This window comes from Pristis pectinata, chromosome 12 (assembly GCF_009764475.1).
Source record: "Pristis pectinata isolate sPriPec2 chromosome 12, sPriPec2.1.pri, whole genome shotgun sequence".
NCBI lineage: Eukaryota > Metazoa > Chordata > Chondrichthyes > Rhinopristiformes > Pristidae > Pristis > Pristis pectinata.
In genome coordinates this window covers 51,624,648-51,641,058 of record NC_067416.1, presented here as the reverse complement: position 1 = coordinate 51,641,058, position 16,411 = coordinate 51,624,648, and the positions used below count along the sequence as shown (strand labels likewise).

The 16,411-nt window shown below is 46.2% G+C and overlaps 1 protein-coding gene across 1 annotated transcript in view; it reads left to right on the top strand.

The window, feature by feature from the left end:
* LOC127576545 (zinc finger protein 239-like) overlaps window positions 1-16,411 on the top strand; it is a 257,965-nt gene that overhangs the window by 76,016 nt on the left and 165,538 nt on the right. The window lies entirely within an intron of this gene.

Below are 16,411 nucleotides of genomic sequence, written 5' to 3'. Positions count from 1 at the left end.
TTCGAGCAGCCATAATTCTCATCCGTCTTAAGATATCAATACAGTTATAGTTTATTAATCCTACACCTCCTCAAAGGGAACCCATTCTGATTTTTGTATTTGTGAGAACTTCTCAGTTGTAGATTAATTATTCATCAGAGCAGGACTACTCATCCCAACAACAAAAACCTCAACTAGTGAAGTAATTGTTGACAGGAAAACTGCTGCTAGTGATGGGTGCACAAGAGATCAATACTGGTAGAACACAGAATTGTTGTAGGGCTGGAGATAGTTCCAGAGCCAGCAGTGAGGTCATGGATGGAAAAGTTAGGTCTAAATATGAGGATTCCAATTATGGGAAGAGTCATTGGTTCTTTTGGAGCCAAAATAAAATCAATAGAAAGTACGAGGCAGATTGAGACTCCTTTGGAATAGTTGGGTCTGGAGGCAACCTAAGCATGGGTAATGGTATAATTACCATATAAGAAGAGAAAGGAGCAGAGATGTGCAATGTTGTGGAGGTGAAGATCGGTCACTGTGATGGAGTGAGATTGTGGTTGGGTCGTCAGCTGCATTTCAGGTGGGACGCTGAGATTGTGAGCAATCTGGTGCAACCAGAGATAACGGGAATGGAGATGGAATTAGTGCCTGGGGAACAGACATTGTGGTGGGTCTGGAGACAATGGAATTGGGGATGATGGATGTGATGTATGTGAAGAGGCTGAGATTATTTCCCTTACTGCAGAGAGTGTGAAGGAAGTCTGTGGATTATTCAGTCGTCTGAGGCATTTTGAGGCTGAAACTGTAACTCTGGCAGAAGGGGCTGTGACCAGAGGACTGGTCATTAGCTTTAGACCAAAGGGATTTGTCTACTTCTCTACATCTCTAGTTTGAGATGCTCCTGAAAACTATCAGCTGGACAAGCTGAAAGAAATGGTGTTAACGGGTGACAATGAGGTGGATTTGGATATTGACAATGTAAGTAAGAATCTGGTGTAATGTCTTCAAATTATTTTATTGAGAGGATGCTTGTGGATGAAAAATGGATGGGAGCCAAGAACAGAGCCCTGGGGGCTGCAGAGGGAACCATGTAGAGGTGGGAGGGGAAGCCACTGCAGCAGAACCCTGGCTATGACTGGATAGGTAAGGAGGGAGCCAGGCAAGGAGTGACCCACACCAGGGGACACTGGATAAGGACCCACACCAGGGGACACTGGATAAGGATGGTGTGATCAATCGTATGAACATACCTATCGACCCTTTTGATCCTAATACGTATACGAGAGCTTTCAAACCAGTGAGGGATGTTTAACAGTCTTAAGAAATGTATCCATCAGTTGAAAGGTAATAATGTAAATTTATGGTGGGGAAATGAAAACATGTTCAGAACCCTGTTCATAAAATGAAACCTGCAGAGTATTTAATCAGTTGCTGTATTAATTGTTCACATTATATCGATACAGCATAAAATAATCAACATATTTCACTAATAACATAATTTGGGTTGTTAAATAATTGAAATCATTAATTGTGACGTGGAATTAATTAAAAGGATTATTGGGAGAATTGCAGTTTTAATTGCATTGTGAAACAATGGAATACAGTACTGGGAATTGTTTTAAGAGTTTAAAAGGAAAACAATTTCCTTTTGAAGGATCGGGAAGAGTCTGAGGGAACGGAAAGGAGAATGGGAGCGGAGGAGAGAAAATAGGGTGAAGTCTGAGGGAAGGAGAGGAGAGAGTAGGGAGAAAAGAGAGGGAGGAGAGAAAAAGAGGAGTCATTTTGCCAGAGAGTGTGCAGAGAATCAAACAGACCGAGCTTTGCATCAAAGGAGCTGAGTCTGGACTGTTTGCCTCAGAGATGTCGTGCTGCTTTATCACAGACTTCCATTGTATCTCACTCTCACTCTCCCCCCCCCCCCCATCACACATTCAGTCACCACTTTCCTTCTCGTCTTTCTCCTTCCTTTCCCTCTTCCCTTTCCTCCTCCACCCTCTTCTCTATATTTTCCTGAGTCTTTTCTCTCTCCTACCTTCCGCAGGTCTTCGTGTATTCACCTCATTTTTCTCTCATTACCTCTTTCCCCTCTCTGTCACCGCCTCCTCTCTTCCTCCCCCTTTCCATTCTCTCCCACTTCACATCTCTTGTGCTCTTCACTCTCTCTGCATATTCTCCTCTTTTTTTTCCCTTCATTTTTCTCTCCATCACCCACTCCCAAATTCTCTCTCAGGAGCTGCTGTTTCCCAGCAGCAGCAGTTGGCGCCCAGACCTATGACCTGCGGTCTGGTATGTCAGATTGTCAGGCTCGCGTAACTTCTGCCTTCACTCTCACGTCTCAGTTCAGAATGGGAGATAGAGGCAGTGGCAGCTGGAAGGGGGCAGTCAGCTGTGAGATTTTTATCTTACAGCCATCAGCCTAGAAAGTTTTAAACAACCTATGATGGTAGGTGTAGCAGGTTTGTCTGAAAGGTTTCAGCTGTGACGAGAAGCATAAGGAAGGAAACTGCCCACAGTCACAGTAACAGAGGTAGTTGTTTGGTGAGTCACTCAACTAACTGACAGATTCCATAAGGGAATGACCAGTCCCATTGGACACAAGAGGAAAGGTGGAAGATTTGCTTTGTGTTGCAAGACCACTGGCAGGTTTGGGATTTGATTAATCCTATGGATGAATTTAAACCAAAGGTCCCAACGTGCATCAGTTAGTGGGGAACACAGGGATACCAAGGGGTGGACATTACACAGAGTAGATGGTGTAGAGCTCTGATTAGACCACATCTGGAGCACTGGTTGTGATTCTGGTCATCACCCCTCAGGACAATGTGCTGTCCTTGGGGGTGTGACCCAGCGCCAGTGAAGTGGCACTGGGACTCAAACGGTGAGAATATTAAGTCTGCTCTTATGTTCCCTGAAGTGTGGAAAATTGAAGGCTGGTGTAATTGAGGAGTTTAAAGTTATTGAAGAGTGCAGAGGACTAACAGAGAGAATCTGTTATCTCTCTTGTGGATTCCAGAGCCAGGATGTTCAGGACACTGAAAATCTGGAACTCTCCTTGCAAACTGTCAAGGCTGAAGTCAGTTGAAAATTTCTACATTGATAGAATTTTGTTGGATTTAAGTTATTAAGGGATGTGGAGCCAAGATGAGTAAATGGAGCTCAGATGCAGGTCAGCATCAGTGGGAATAGATTGGAGAGCTGAACAACCTCCTGACACTTGATGCATGGGACACATTTGAACAGAATCTCTGTGTGCAGCTGTCGATTTACCGGAAATGCGTTTCATATTTTCATTGTTGACAGGTGTGTGAAACTGTGCTGTGATCTGAGGGCTATTTTCTTCTCAGACTTCCTGTAAGAGATGGCAGCTTGACTTAATCTGAACCGGGGGCCTCCCAGAGGGAACAGACTAACTAAAGAGAATAAGCAGCTACTTGAGGTATGGAAATATGTTTCTGATTTCGGGACCAACACCAAGAAACAATTCTTGTGTTACCGAAAACAGGACTGATGAACAGGACTGAGAGTCTGAAGGGAGAATAGGATGAAGACATGTGCTCCATGCAAGCATGGAGAACATCTGTCCTTTGGAGAGAAACAGCACAAAACTGCCTTCAACCAAACCAAAATATTGGATTCAGTTGGGAAGAAAACAGAGATTGGCTCAGATTAAAGGTGGTGCTTAGTTATGCTGCAAAGAGGAACTTTGTGTTCTGACCCGATCCCATTGATCTGGATATTCCAGCTAACCTGTTCCAGTACAGATACATCACTGACATCTCAGCAATAACGTGAAAAATTGCCCAAGTGCAATTCTCAAAAAACAGGACAAATTTAATCAGCTAATTAGTGTCCAACCAGTCTACTCTTTGGTAAAGTGTTGGCAAGTGGCACTTCCTCACCAAATAACCTAATCACCAGTGACTAGTTCAGCCTTTGCCTGGACCACTTGGTTCTTCAGCTTGTCCACAGCCTTCGTCCAAGCATGGATCAAAGAGCTGAATTCCAGAGATGAGGTCAGACTGAGCCTTTGACAAGAAAGCAGCATTTGAATGAGTTGCCCTGCGTGTACCAAGATCTGGACAGCATTCAGGATGAGCAATTAGCAAGCAACATTCACACCACAAAAGTGCCAAGCAATGGGCCTCTCCAACAAGAGACAGCTGAATCAGCAAAGAGAAAGGTGCATGGAACATCACCACCTCCAAGTCAGACACGAACCAGACTTGGAAATATCTTATCAGTGCTTCATCATCTCTGGGTCTAAATCCTGGAATTCCCTGCCCAACAGCACTGAGAGAGAACTTTCACCAGAAGAACTGCAGTAGTTCAATAAGACAGCTCTCCACCACCTCCAGGACATCTATGGATGGACAATTAATGCTGGCCTTGCCAGCAATGCCCAGATCCCAAAATTGAACAAAAACTCAGTGCGTGATGAAAGTAGTCCAGATCTCAGAAACGTACAGGAGGGCAGAGATCACTCCAGCCAATAGACCAAGAGTTTTGTGTTAGATTTTAAAATCCCTCTTTTCCTTGATCAATCCAACTCTCTGCTGGTGCATTGCAGACAATGGTGAATTTCATCATTGACCTCTGGCTCTGCTGAGAGGTGACTCCTGAGTTATGGAAAACAGCCCACTTTCCAGGTCCACATTTTTACTGCCTTCTTATCAGAAATCTTCACAGGAAGACCCTGGAAAATCTCCTTCCACAGCCTGTGGACTTCTACACTGTCCTAGTCTCAACCCTGCCATTTAATTTCCTTCCACATTCCATGTGCACTCTCCCTTACTGTGGAATCTATCCTTTCATGTTGTCTGCTAGGCTTTAGAGAGAACATAGAACAGTGCAGCACAGGCACGAGATCTTAGGCCCACCGTGTCTGCACCGACCATGATGCCAATTTAAACCAATCCCATCCTCCTGCACATGGTCCTCTCTCTCTATTCACTGCCTGTTCACAGACCTCCATTCAGAATAAAAGCCCTCCACCATTACCCTCTGTCTTCTATGACCAAACCTATTTTGAATTCAACCTCCCAAGTCACTATGGATTTGAATGCTTCTTAACTGTTGCTGTCATATTTGCTTCTATCAATTCCCCTGGCAGCACGTTCCAGGCACCTACCACAATCTTGCCTTGTAAAGCTCCTTTAAACTCTTCTGCACCCTCTCCAAAGTCTCCACATCCTTCCTGTAATGCAGCGACCGGAACTGCACATGGTGTTGCAAATGTGGCCAAATCAAAGTTTTAAACAGCTGCAATATGACTTCTCAACTTTTATACTCGGTGCCCCAACTGCTGAAGGCAACCATGCTGTACCATCCTATCCACTTTCTTTACCATCCGATCCACTTCAGTTGCCACTTCCAGTGGGCAAATGACTTGCAGCCCAGGACCCCGCTGTATCTCAATGCCCCAAAGGGGGTGGTGCCAATTACGATGTACTTTCCTCTTGCATTTTATCTCCCAAAATGAACCACCTCCCACTGGTCTGGGTTAAACTCCACCTGTCATTTCTCCGCCCAAATTTCCAACTGATCTCTATCCTGCTGTATCCTTTGGTGACCTTCCTCATTATTCCACCATTGTTTGTGTTCTCTGTGAACTTAGTAATCAGACTACCGAGAGTTTTCGCCAACTCATTAATACATATTCCAAATATCAAAGGACCCAGCACTGATCCTTGCAGAATACCACTGGTCACAGACCTCCAATCGGAATAAAATCCCTCCACCATTACCCTTGGTCTTCTATGACCAAACCAGGTTTGAATTTAACCTTCCAAGGCACTGTGGATCCCATGATCTTTGAGATCAGCTGACCATGAGGGATCTTGTCAATTGCCAAATAGACAATATCCACTGCCCGACCCTTTTCCATCATGTTCATTACCTCCTCAAACAACTCAATGATGTTTGGGAGACAAGACCTTCACTGCACAAAGCCATGCTTTTCTAGATGTGAGTAAATCCCATTACTAAGAATCTTCTTCAATAATTTCCCTACCACTGATATAAGCTCACAGGCATGTAATTTCTTGGATTGTCCTGATTGCCCTTCTTAAAGGAAGGAACAACATTACCTATTCTCCTGCAGCTAAAGAGGATACAAAGATCTTGGCCAAGACACAAGCAATCTTCTCCCTTGGTACCCTTGCATAGATTCCATCAGGCCCAGTGGACTTATTGGTATTGGTGTATTATTGTCACTTGTGCCGAGGTACAGTGAAAAACTTGTCTTGCATACTGTTCGTACAGATCAATTAATTATGCAGTGCATTGAGGTAGTACAGGGTAAAAAGAATAACAATACAGACTAAAGTGTCACAGCTGCAGAGGAAGTGCAGAGCAGGTGGACAATAAGGTGCAAGGTCATAACAAGGTAGATTGTGAGGTCAAGAGTCCATCTCATTGTATAAGGGAACCGCACAGTAGTCCTATCACAGTGGGGTAGAAGCTGTCCTTGAGCCTGGTAATATGTGCCCTCAGGCTCCTGTATCTTCTGCCTGATGGGAGAAGAGAGAATGACCTGGGTAGGTGTAGTCTTTGATTGTGCAGGCTGCTTCATCAAGGCAGTGAGAAGTATAGACAGAGTCCATGGAGGGGAGGCTGGTTTCCATGATGTGCTGGGCTATGTCCACATCTCTCTGCAGTTTCTTGCAGACCCGGAAAGAGCAGTTGCCATACCAAGCCATGATGAATCCAGATATGCATTCTGTGGGATAGATATGCTTTCAATGGTGCATTGATAAAAGTTGGTGAATGTCAAAGTGGACATGCCAAGATTTTTTCACCTCCTGAGAAAGCAGAGATGCTGTGAGCTTTCATGGCCATGGCGTCTATGTGGTTGGACCAGGACAGGCTATTGGTGATGTTCACTCCAAGGAACTTGAGGTCAACCCTCTCGACCTCAGCACCATTGATGTAGACAAGTGCATGTACACTGCCCCCTTTCCTGAAGTCAATGACCAGCTCTTTTGTTTTGCTGACATTGAGGGAAAGGTTATTGTCATGACACCATGTCACTAAGCTCCCTATCTCCTTCCTTCACTCTGACTCACTGTTATTTGAGATACGGCCCACTACGGTGGTATCATCTGCAAACTTGTAGGTAGAGTTAGAGGAGAATCTGGCCACACAGTCATGAGTATATAGGGAGTAGAGCAGAGGGTTGAGGACGCAGTCTTGTGGGACACCAGTGTTGTGAACTTATCCACCTAAATGACGCTCAAGAGCCCTAGCACCTCCTCACTCTGAATATCAAAATGCCCCAGAATATCAACATACTCCTCCGATGTCACAATCATCTCTGTCCTTCTTGGTGAACACTGATGTGAATTATTCACTTAGTATCTCACCAACTTCCTCTGGGTCCAGGTGTAAATTCCCTCCTTTGTCCTTGAATGGACCTACCCTTTCCACAGCAACCATCTTGTTTATAATAAATGTATAAAATACCTTGGGATTTTTCTTAATCCCACTTGCCAAGAACATTTTTGCAGAAGGATAGATAAATCCCCAGAGCCAGACAGGATATCATAGAATCATAGGACAGTACAGCACAATACAGGCCCTTCAGCCCATAATGTCGTGCTGACCTTTAAACCTCACCTGAGACTAACTAACCCCTTACTCCCACATGTCCCTCTACTTTAAATTCCTCCATATGCTTGTCTAGCAATCTCTTGAATTTGACCAATGTACCTGCCTCTACCAGCACCCCAGGCAGTGCATTCAATGCCCCAATCACTCTCTGGGTAAAAAACCTTGCTCTGATATCTCCCTTGAACTTCCCACCCATTACTTTAAAGCCATGCCCTCTTGTATTGAGCATTGGTGCCCTGGGAAAGAGGCACTGGCTGTCTATTCTATTCCTCTTAATATTTTTTACACCTCTATCATGTCTCCTCTCATCCTCCTCCTCTCCAAAGAGTAAAGCTCTAGCTCCCTTAGTCTCTTATCATAATGCATACTCTCTAAACCAGGCAGCATCCTGGTAAATCTCCTCTGCATCCTTTCCAACGCTTCCACATCCTTCCTATAATGAGGCGACCAGAACTGGACACAGTACTCTAAGTGTGGTCTAACCAGAGTTTTGTAGAGCTCTTAAACTCGATCCCACGACTTATAAATGCTAACACCCCATAAGCTTTCTGAACTACCCTATCCAACTGTGAGGAAACTTTCAGTGATCTGTGGATATGAACCCCCAGATCCCTCTGCTCCTCCACGCTACCCAGAATCCTGCCATTAACTTTGTACTCCGCCTTGGAGTTTGTCCTTCCAAAATGTACCACCTCACACTTCTCCGGATTGAACTCCATGTGCCACTTCTCAGCCCAGCTCTGCATCCTATCAATGTCCCTCTGCAATCTTTGACAATCCTCCATACCCTCCACAACACCGCCAACCTTTGTGTCATCTTCAAATTTGCCAACCCACACTTCTACCCCCTCATCCAAGTCATTAATAAAAATCACGAAAAGCAGAGGTCCCAGAACCGATCCTTGTGGGACACCGCTAGTCACAGCCCTCCAATCTGAATGCACTCCCTCCACCATGACCCTCTGCTTTCTACAGGCAAAACAATTCTGAATCCACATTGCCAAGCTTCCCTGGATCCCATGCCCCCTGACCTTCTGAAGAAGCCGACCATGTGGAACCTTGTCGAATGCCTTACTAAAATCCATGTCAACCACATCTACTGCACCACCCTCATCAATCTGCCTGGTCACCTCCTCAAAGAACACAATCAGGCTTGTGAGATGATTTGCCCTTCACAAAGCCATGCTGGCTGTCCCTGATCAGACCATGATTCTCTAAATGCCCATAGATCCTATCTCTAAGAATCCTTTCCAACAGCTTGCCCACCACAGACGTAAGGCTCACTGGTCAATAACTCCCTGGACTATCCCTACTACCTTTGTTGAATAAGGGGACAACATTTGCCACCCTCCAATCTTCCAGTACCATTCCTGTGGACAATGACTCAAATATCCTAGCCAAAGGCTCAGCAATCTCCTGCCTCGCCTGCGGAGCAGCCTAGGGAATATTCTGTCAGGCCCCAGGGAATTATCTGTCCTAATATTTTCTAACAGCTCCACACATCCTCTTTCTTGATATGCACATGCTCTAGAACATTAACCTCACCAACACTGTCCTCAGCGTCATCAATGCCTCTCTCCTTGGTGAATACTGAAGAGAAGTATTCATTGAGGACCTCACCCACTTCCACAGCTCCCAGGCACATCTTCCCACCTTTGTTTCTAATCGGTCCTACCTTTACTCTCGTCATCCTTCTGCTCTTCACATAAGTGAAAATTGCCTTGGGGTTTTCCTTAACCCTAATCGCCAAGGCCTTTTTCATGTCTCCTTCTTGCTCTCCTCAGCCCCTTAAGTTCCTTCCTTGCTACTCTATATTCCTCAAGAGCCCTATCTGATCCTTGCTGCCTACACCTTATGTATGCTGCCTTCTTCCACCTAACTAGATGTTCCACCTAACTAGATGTTCCACCTGTCTTGTCAACCATGGTTCATTCACCCTGCCATTCTTTCTCTGCCTCACTGGGACAAATTTATCCCTAACATCCTGCAAGAGATCCCTGAACAACGTCCACATCTCCATAGTATATTTCCCTTCAAAAATGACATCCCAATTTACACTTGCAAGTTCTAGCCTTATAGCCTCATAATTTGCCCTTCCCCAATTAAATATCTTCCTGTCCTCTTTGATCCTATCCTTGTCCATGACAATGTTAAGGTTATGGAGCAGTGGTCACTGTCCCCCAAGTGCTCACCCACTGAGAGATCTGTAACCTGACCTGGTTCATTACCTAATACTAGATCTAATATGGCATTCCCGCTAGTCGGCCTGTCAACATACTGTGACAGGAATCCATCCTGGACACACTTTACAAACTCTTTCCCGTCTAAACTTTTGGTACTAAGCAGGTGCCAATCAATATTTGGGAAGTTGAAGTCTCCCATGATAACAACCGTTATTTTTTGCACCTTTCCAAAATCTACCTCCCAATCTGCTCCTCAGTATCCTTGCTGCTACCAGGGGAGCTATAGAATACTCCCAGTAGAGTAACTGCTCCTTTCTTGTTCCTAACTTCCACCCATACTGACTATAGAGAGGATCCTGCTACATTATCCGCCCTTTCTGCAGCTGTAATAGTATCCCTGACCAGTAACGGCACCCCTCCTCCTCTTCTCCCCCCTCCCTATCCCTTTTAAAACACTGAAATCCGGGAGTATTCAGTATCCATTCCTGCCCTGGTGACAGCCAAGTCTCTGCAAGAGCCACGATATCATAGTCCCAAGTACTTATCCCAGTTCATCACCCTTATTCCTGATACTTCTTGCATTTAAGTAAATACACTTTAGCCCATCCACCTTACTACTTTTATCCCTATACTCTGCTTCTCACACGGTAGTGTAGCGGTTAGCGTAATGCTTTACAGCGCCAGCGACCTGGGTTCAAATCCGGCCACTGTCTGTAAGGAGTTTGTACATTCACCCCATGTCTGCGTGGGTTTCCTCTGGTTGCTCTGGTTTCCTCCCACATTCCAAAGACATACAGGTTAGGAAGTTGTGGGCATGCTATGTTGGCACCAGAAACGTGGCGACACTTGCGGGCTGCCCACAGAATACTCGACGCAAAAAGATGTATTTCACTGTGTGTTTCGATGTACATGTGACTAGTAAAGATATCTTATTTCTTATCTTCCTCAAAGCCTCTCTGTATGTTAGATCTGACTTTACTCCATGCACTTTTTCCACTGACCTATCCCTCCAGTTCCCATGCCTCTTGCAAACTAGTTTAAACCCTCCCGAACCACACTAGCAAACCTGCCTCCAAGGATATTGGTCCCCCTCGAGTTCAGGTGTAACCCATCCACTCTGTACAGGTCCCACCTTCCCCAGAAGAGATCCCAATGATCCAAAAATCTAAAACTTTTCCCTGCACCAACTCCTCAGCCACATATTCATCTGCCATATGCTCCTATTCTTACCTTCATTATCACATGGCACTGGCAGCAATCCTGAGATTGCTACTCTTGAGGTCTTGTTCTTCAGCCTTCTGCCTAGCTCCCTAAACTCACTTTTCAGGACCTCATCCCCCTTCCTACCTATGTCGTTGGTACCAACATGTACCACAACTTCTGGCTGCTTTCCCTCCCACTCAAGAATTATGTGGACCCGATCAGAGACATCCCGGACCCTGGCACCTGGGAGGCAACATACCATCTGGGATTCTCGCTCACATCCACAGAATCGCCTATCTGACCCCCTAACTATAGAGTCCCCTATCACTACTGCCCCCTTCTCTCACTTCCCCTACCCTACTGAGCCACAGGGCCAGACTCTGTGACAGAGGCACTGCCACTGTTGCTTCCCCAGGTAGGCTGTCTCCCCCAACAGTACTCAAGCAGCAGCACTTATTATCAAAGAGTATAGCCACAGGGGTACTTTAGTACCTGACTCTTCCCCTTCCTCTCTGTGATCCACTTGCCTGCCTCCCGTGGCCCTGGTGTGACCACCTGTCTATAACTCCTTTCTATCACCTCCTCATTCTCTCTGACCAGACGAAGGTCATCGAGCTGCCTCTCCAGTTCCCTAACACGGTCCCTCAGGAGCTGCAGCTCGACACACCAGGTGCAGATGCGGCCGTCCTGGAGGCTGGGAGACTCCAGCACCTCCCACATCTGACACAGAACACAGAAAACTGCACTCATACTACTTCCTTTCCTCAATTAGCACCTACCATGCCTCACCCTGTTACCGCCTAAGCCCATTGAGCCAAAGCCCAATCACTCTGCTACCTCTCACTCTGCTGCCTGCTCAGAACACTACGCGCTGGATATGGCTGTCTTCTTTTTAAACTGTATGTGCGCTACCCGCTGATGTCACACACCTGTGCAGTCTTGCCCCACTATTCCCGATTTGTAAAAAAAAATATACCTCAAGTTACTACGGCAAGCAAGGGAAAAGATTGCTAGGGCATTGACGATGAACTTTGTGTCCTCCCTGGCCACAGGAGTAGTACCAGAGGATTGGACGATGGCACATGTTGTTCCAGAAAGGTAATAGGGATAATGCTGGGAATTACAGACTAGCGAGTCTAACGTCAGTGGTGGGCAAACAATTGGAGAGGATTCTTTGGGGTAGCAGTTATGAGTGTTTGGAGAAACATAGTGTTATTAGGGATAGTCAGTATGGCTTTGCGAGGGGCAGGTCAAGCCCCATGAGCCTCACTGAGTTTATCAAAGAGGTGACAAAAGAAATTGATGGTAGAGCGGTGGTGTATATAGATTTTAGGCATTTGACAAGGTTCCCCATGGTAGGCTTGTCCAGGAGTCATGAGGCATAGGATCCATGGAACCTGGCTATGTGGATTTGGAATTAGCTTGCTCACAGAAGGCAGAGGGTGGCAGTAGATGGAGTGAATTCTGCCTGGGGGTCAGTGACTGGTGGTGTTCCACAGGGATCTGTTCTGGGACCCCTGCTCTTTGTGAATTTTATAAATAACTTGTATGAGGAATTAGAGGGGTGGGTTAGTAAGTTTGCAGATGACAGGAAGGTTGGAGGTTGTGGATAGTGCAGAAGGTTGTCATGGGTTATAACAGGATATCGACAGGATGCAGGTTTGGGCAGAGAAGTGGTAGATGGAGTTTAATCTGGAAAAGTGTGAAGTGATACACTTTGGAAGATCAAACTTGAAGGCAGGGTACAAGGTTAATGGCAGGATTCTTTACGGTGTGGAGGAACAGAGGGATCTTGGGGTCCAAGTCTATAGATCCCTCAAGGTTGCTGAGCAATTTGATAGGGTGGTTAAGAAGGTGTGTGGTGTGCTGGCCTTCGTTAGTCGGGGGATTGTGTTCAAGAGCCGCAAGGTAATGTTGTAGCTCTGTAAAGCTCTGGTCAGACCACACTTGGAATATTTTGTTCACGTCTGGTCTCCTCATTACAAGAAGGATAAGGAGAGGGTGCAGAAGAGATGTACGAGGATGCTGCCTGGATTAGAGAACATATCATGAGGAATGGTTGAGTGAGCTCGGGCTTTTCTCTTTGGAGCGACGGAGGATGACGGGTGACTTGATAGAGGTGTATAAGATTATGAGGGGCATAGATAGAGTGGACAGCCAGCACCTTTTTTCCAGGACAACAATGGCCAATACCAGGGGACATTCATTTAAGGTGAGTGGAGGAAAGTTTAGGGGAGATGTCAGAAGTAGGTTTTTTTTACACAGAGAGTGCTGGGTGCCTGGAACGCACTGGCAGGGGTGGTGGTAGAAGCTAACACAATAGGGACATTTGAAACACTCTTGAATAGGCACATGGATGTGAGAAAAATGGAGGGTTATAGGCTATGTAGGTGGGAAGGGTTAGATTGATTATGGAGTAGGTTTATATGGGTCAACACAACATCGTGGGCTGAAGGGCCCGTACTGTGCTGCACTGTTCTATGTTCAACAGTTCTGTGTTCTGTTTCATGGCCCCTTTTTACTCTCCTGACTTTCCAGCTTCCTCAAGCCCTTGTCCAGTTTCAGCTTCCAAAAAGCTTACATATGTGCTTACTTTTTCTTTGTGACTAAATTTACAATATTTCTTGTTATCCAAGGCTACCAAATCTTGCCATCCCTAACTTCTTCACAGGAACACGCTGGTCCCGAGTTCTAACCTGCTGGTCTTTAACATACTCCATCATGTCAGATGTGGATTTACCCAATAACAGTTGTTCCCAATCTCCTCTCCCCAGTTCCTGTCTAATCATGTTGTAATTAACCCTCACCCAATTTAGCACTTTCCCCCGAGGTCCAGTCTTATCCTCATCCACAGCTATCTTAAAACTTACGAAGTTATGATCATTGTTCCCAAAATGCTGCTCCACTGGAAGTCTGATCACCTGGCCAGGCTCATTTCCCAATACAAGGTCTGGTATGGCTCCTTCCCTGTTTGGACGATCTGCATCCTGTTACAAGAAGCCCACATGGATGCACCAAACAAATTCTGCCCCATCTAAGCCACTTGCACAAAGGGAGTTCCAGTCAATATTGGGGAAATTAAACTTCCTGACTGCAACAACCCTGTGTTTACATCTTTCCCCATGTAATGAAGCAGTCCATGTACAAATGCAGAAAGATCTGGACAAGATCCAGGCCTGGGCTGATAGGTGGCAAGTAACATTCGTGCCATCCAATGCCAGGCCATGATGATATCCAACAAGAGAAAATCCAGCTGTCACCCCTGGCATTCAATGGCATTACCATCACTGAAACCCCCATCATCAGTATCCTGGGGGTTACCATTGACCAGAAACTGAACTGGAGTTGCCAGATACACAAAGTGGCTGCAAAAGCAGGTCAGAGGCGAGGGATCCTGTGACAAGTCACTCACCTCCTAACTCCCCAAAGCCTGACCACCATCTCTAGGGCTGAAGTCAGGTGTGTGATGGAAAACTCTCTGCTTGCTGGATTAGTGCAGCTTCAACAACACTCAAGAAGCTCGACACCACAGAGGATATAGCAGCCTGCCTGATAGGTACCCCATCCACAACCATTCACAGATGCACAGTAGCAGCAGTTTGTACCATCTACAGGATGCACTGCAGCAACTCACCAAGACTCCTTAGCTGGGGGAACACCACCACCTGGAAGTCCCCCTCCAAACCACCCACCACACATCACTGTTCCTCCACCATTGCTGGGTCAAAATCCTAGAACTCTCCCTGACAGCATTGTGGTAAACCCACACATCAAGGACTGAGCCAGCCAGTGGGATCAATTGATTGAAACATAGACTATCCTGAGAGGTCTTGAGAGAGTGGATGTGAAGAGGGTGTTTCTTCCTGTGGAAGAATCTAGGTATCACTGTTTAAAAATAAGGGGCCGCCCTTTCAGACCGAGATGAGTTGAATATGTTCCTCCTGGAGAGTTATGAGTCTTTGGAACTGTCTTCCTTGCAGTGCGGGGGAAGTAGAGTCTTTGAATATGTTTTCAGGTAGAAGGAGATGGTTTCCTGAAAAGCAAAGATTGAAAGGTAACTGAGGGCAGGTGGGAATGTCAGGTTGAGGTTATCGTCAGATCAGCCGTAATCACACGGAATGGCAGAGCAGGCTCCAGGAGTGAAGTGGGAACTCATTCTCCTGACTGGTGAATCAACATCGGATCGTCAGCAAGAAATGTAGTGCTGAAGAACGTTCTGCCCCTGAGAGTGATGAGATTGTGGAACTCGCTACACAGGAGGTGCTGAAGTGAATGACAGAGATGGATTTAAGGGGAGACCGGACAGGGACATGAGGGAGAAGAGAGGTGACTGGTGGATAAAACGGTGGAGTCAGTCTGGACTGTGAGCAGTGAGGCTTCAGGGGACAGACAGGAAAACTGAATGGATCCAGACGTGGCAGGTGGAATATAATGTGGGGAAATGGGAAGTCATCCACCTTGGTTAAAAAAAACAAAGCCAGATTATTGTTCACACAGTGAGAGACTGAAAGGTGTTGTTGTTCAGAGGGATCTGGGTCCCTCGTCCGTGAATCACTGAAGTTAACATACAGGTGAGGCAACATTGGGAAGGAATGGCCTTTCAAGCCAATCGATTTTTAGACTCGAATGATTCAAGAGGTATGGTTTTAATGCAGGAGTGTGACACTGAGGATGTAACAGTGGGATATCCTGGGAACCATTGCTGACACTCATGTTGTTCTTGCCTGTATCACTGTCTCCTTGGTCAGTGGGACCACTGTCAGTTTTGTGTCACACTGGTTGTGGGTTGAGGTTCCACCCAGAGACTGCAGCCCCTGTCACAGGCTGGCCCTGCTGGTGCAGCACTGAGGGAGGTGCTGCCTTTCACAGGTCTGCCCTTTCAGTTGCATGTTCTCCACTCACCACTCACCGTCCCAACATTGATCTCTCAACCAGCATCAGTGACACAGAATGTCTGCTCTCTTTATTTCATTGCTGTTTCAGGGAGTTTGCTCTGTGTATTTGGGTCCCACCTTCCCTCTGTGACAACACACTTCAAAAAGTACTTAATTGTCTGCAAAAAACACTCTGGGTTTGTCCTGAAGTCATGAAAGCTGCTGAGGGACTGCCAGTCACCGTGAGCGGGGGAGCTTTGGTTTGATTTGTAATTCAAACAGTGCAGTTTATATCTGAGTGAGGATACCAGATTTGGGACACATGGTGCTGCCATCACCAGGGTGGGTAATTTTGACACAAACAGACCCTGCTCCACAGACGATCTCTCCCTGGAGTTTCCTGTCGTTACTGACCCGCCCACAGCACTTGGCTGCCCAACTGACTGAGCAGCCTCCCGTTTCCAGGCACAACTGTTTCTCCTGGTGTTTCGCTCCTGTTCCTGAACTCCTTGCATCCAAGGTCCTGCTCCTCTCACCGGCCGACACAGATCAAAGAATTTTCTC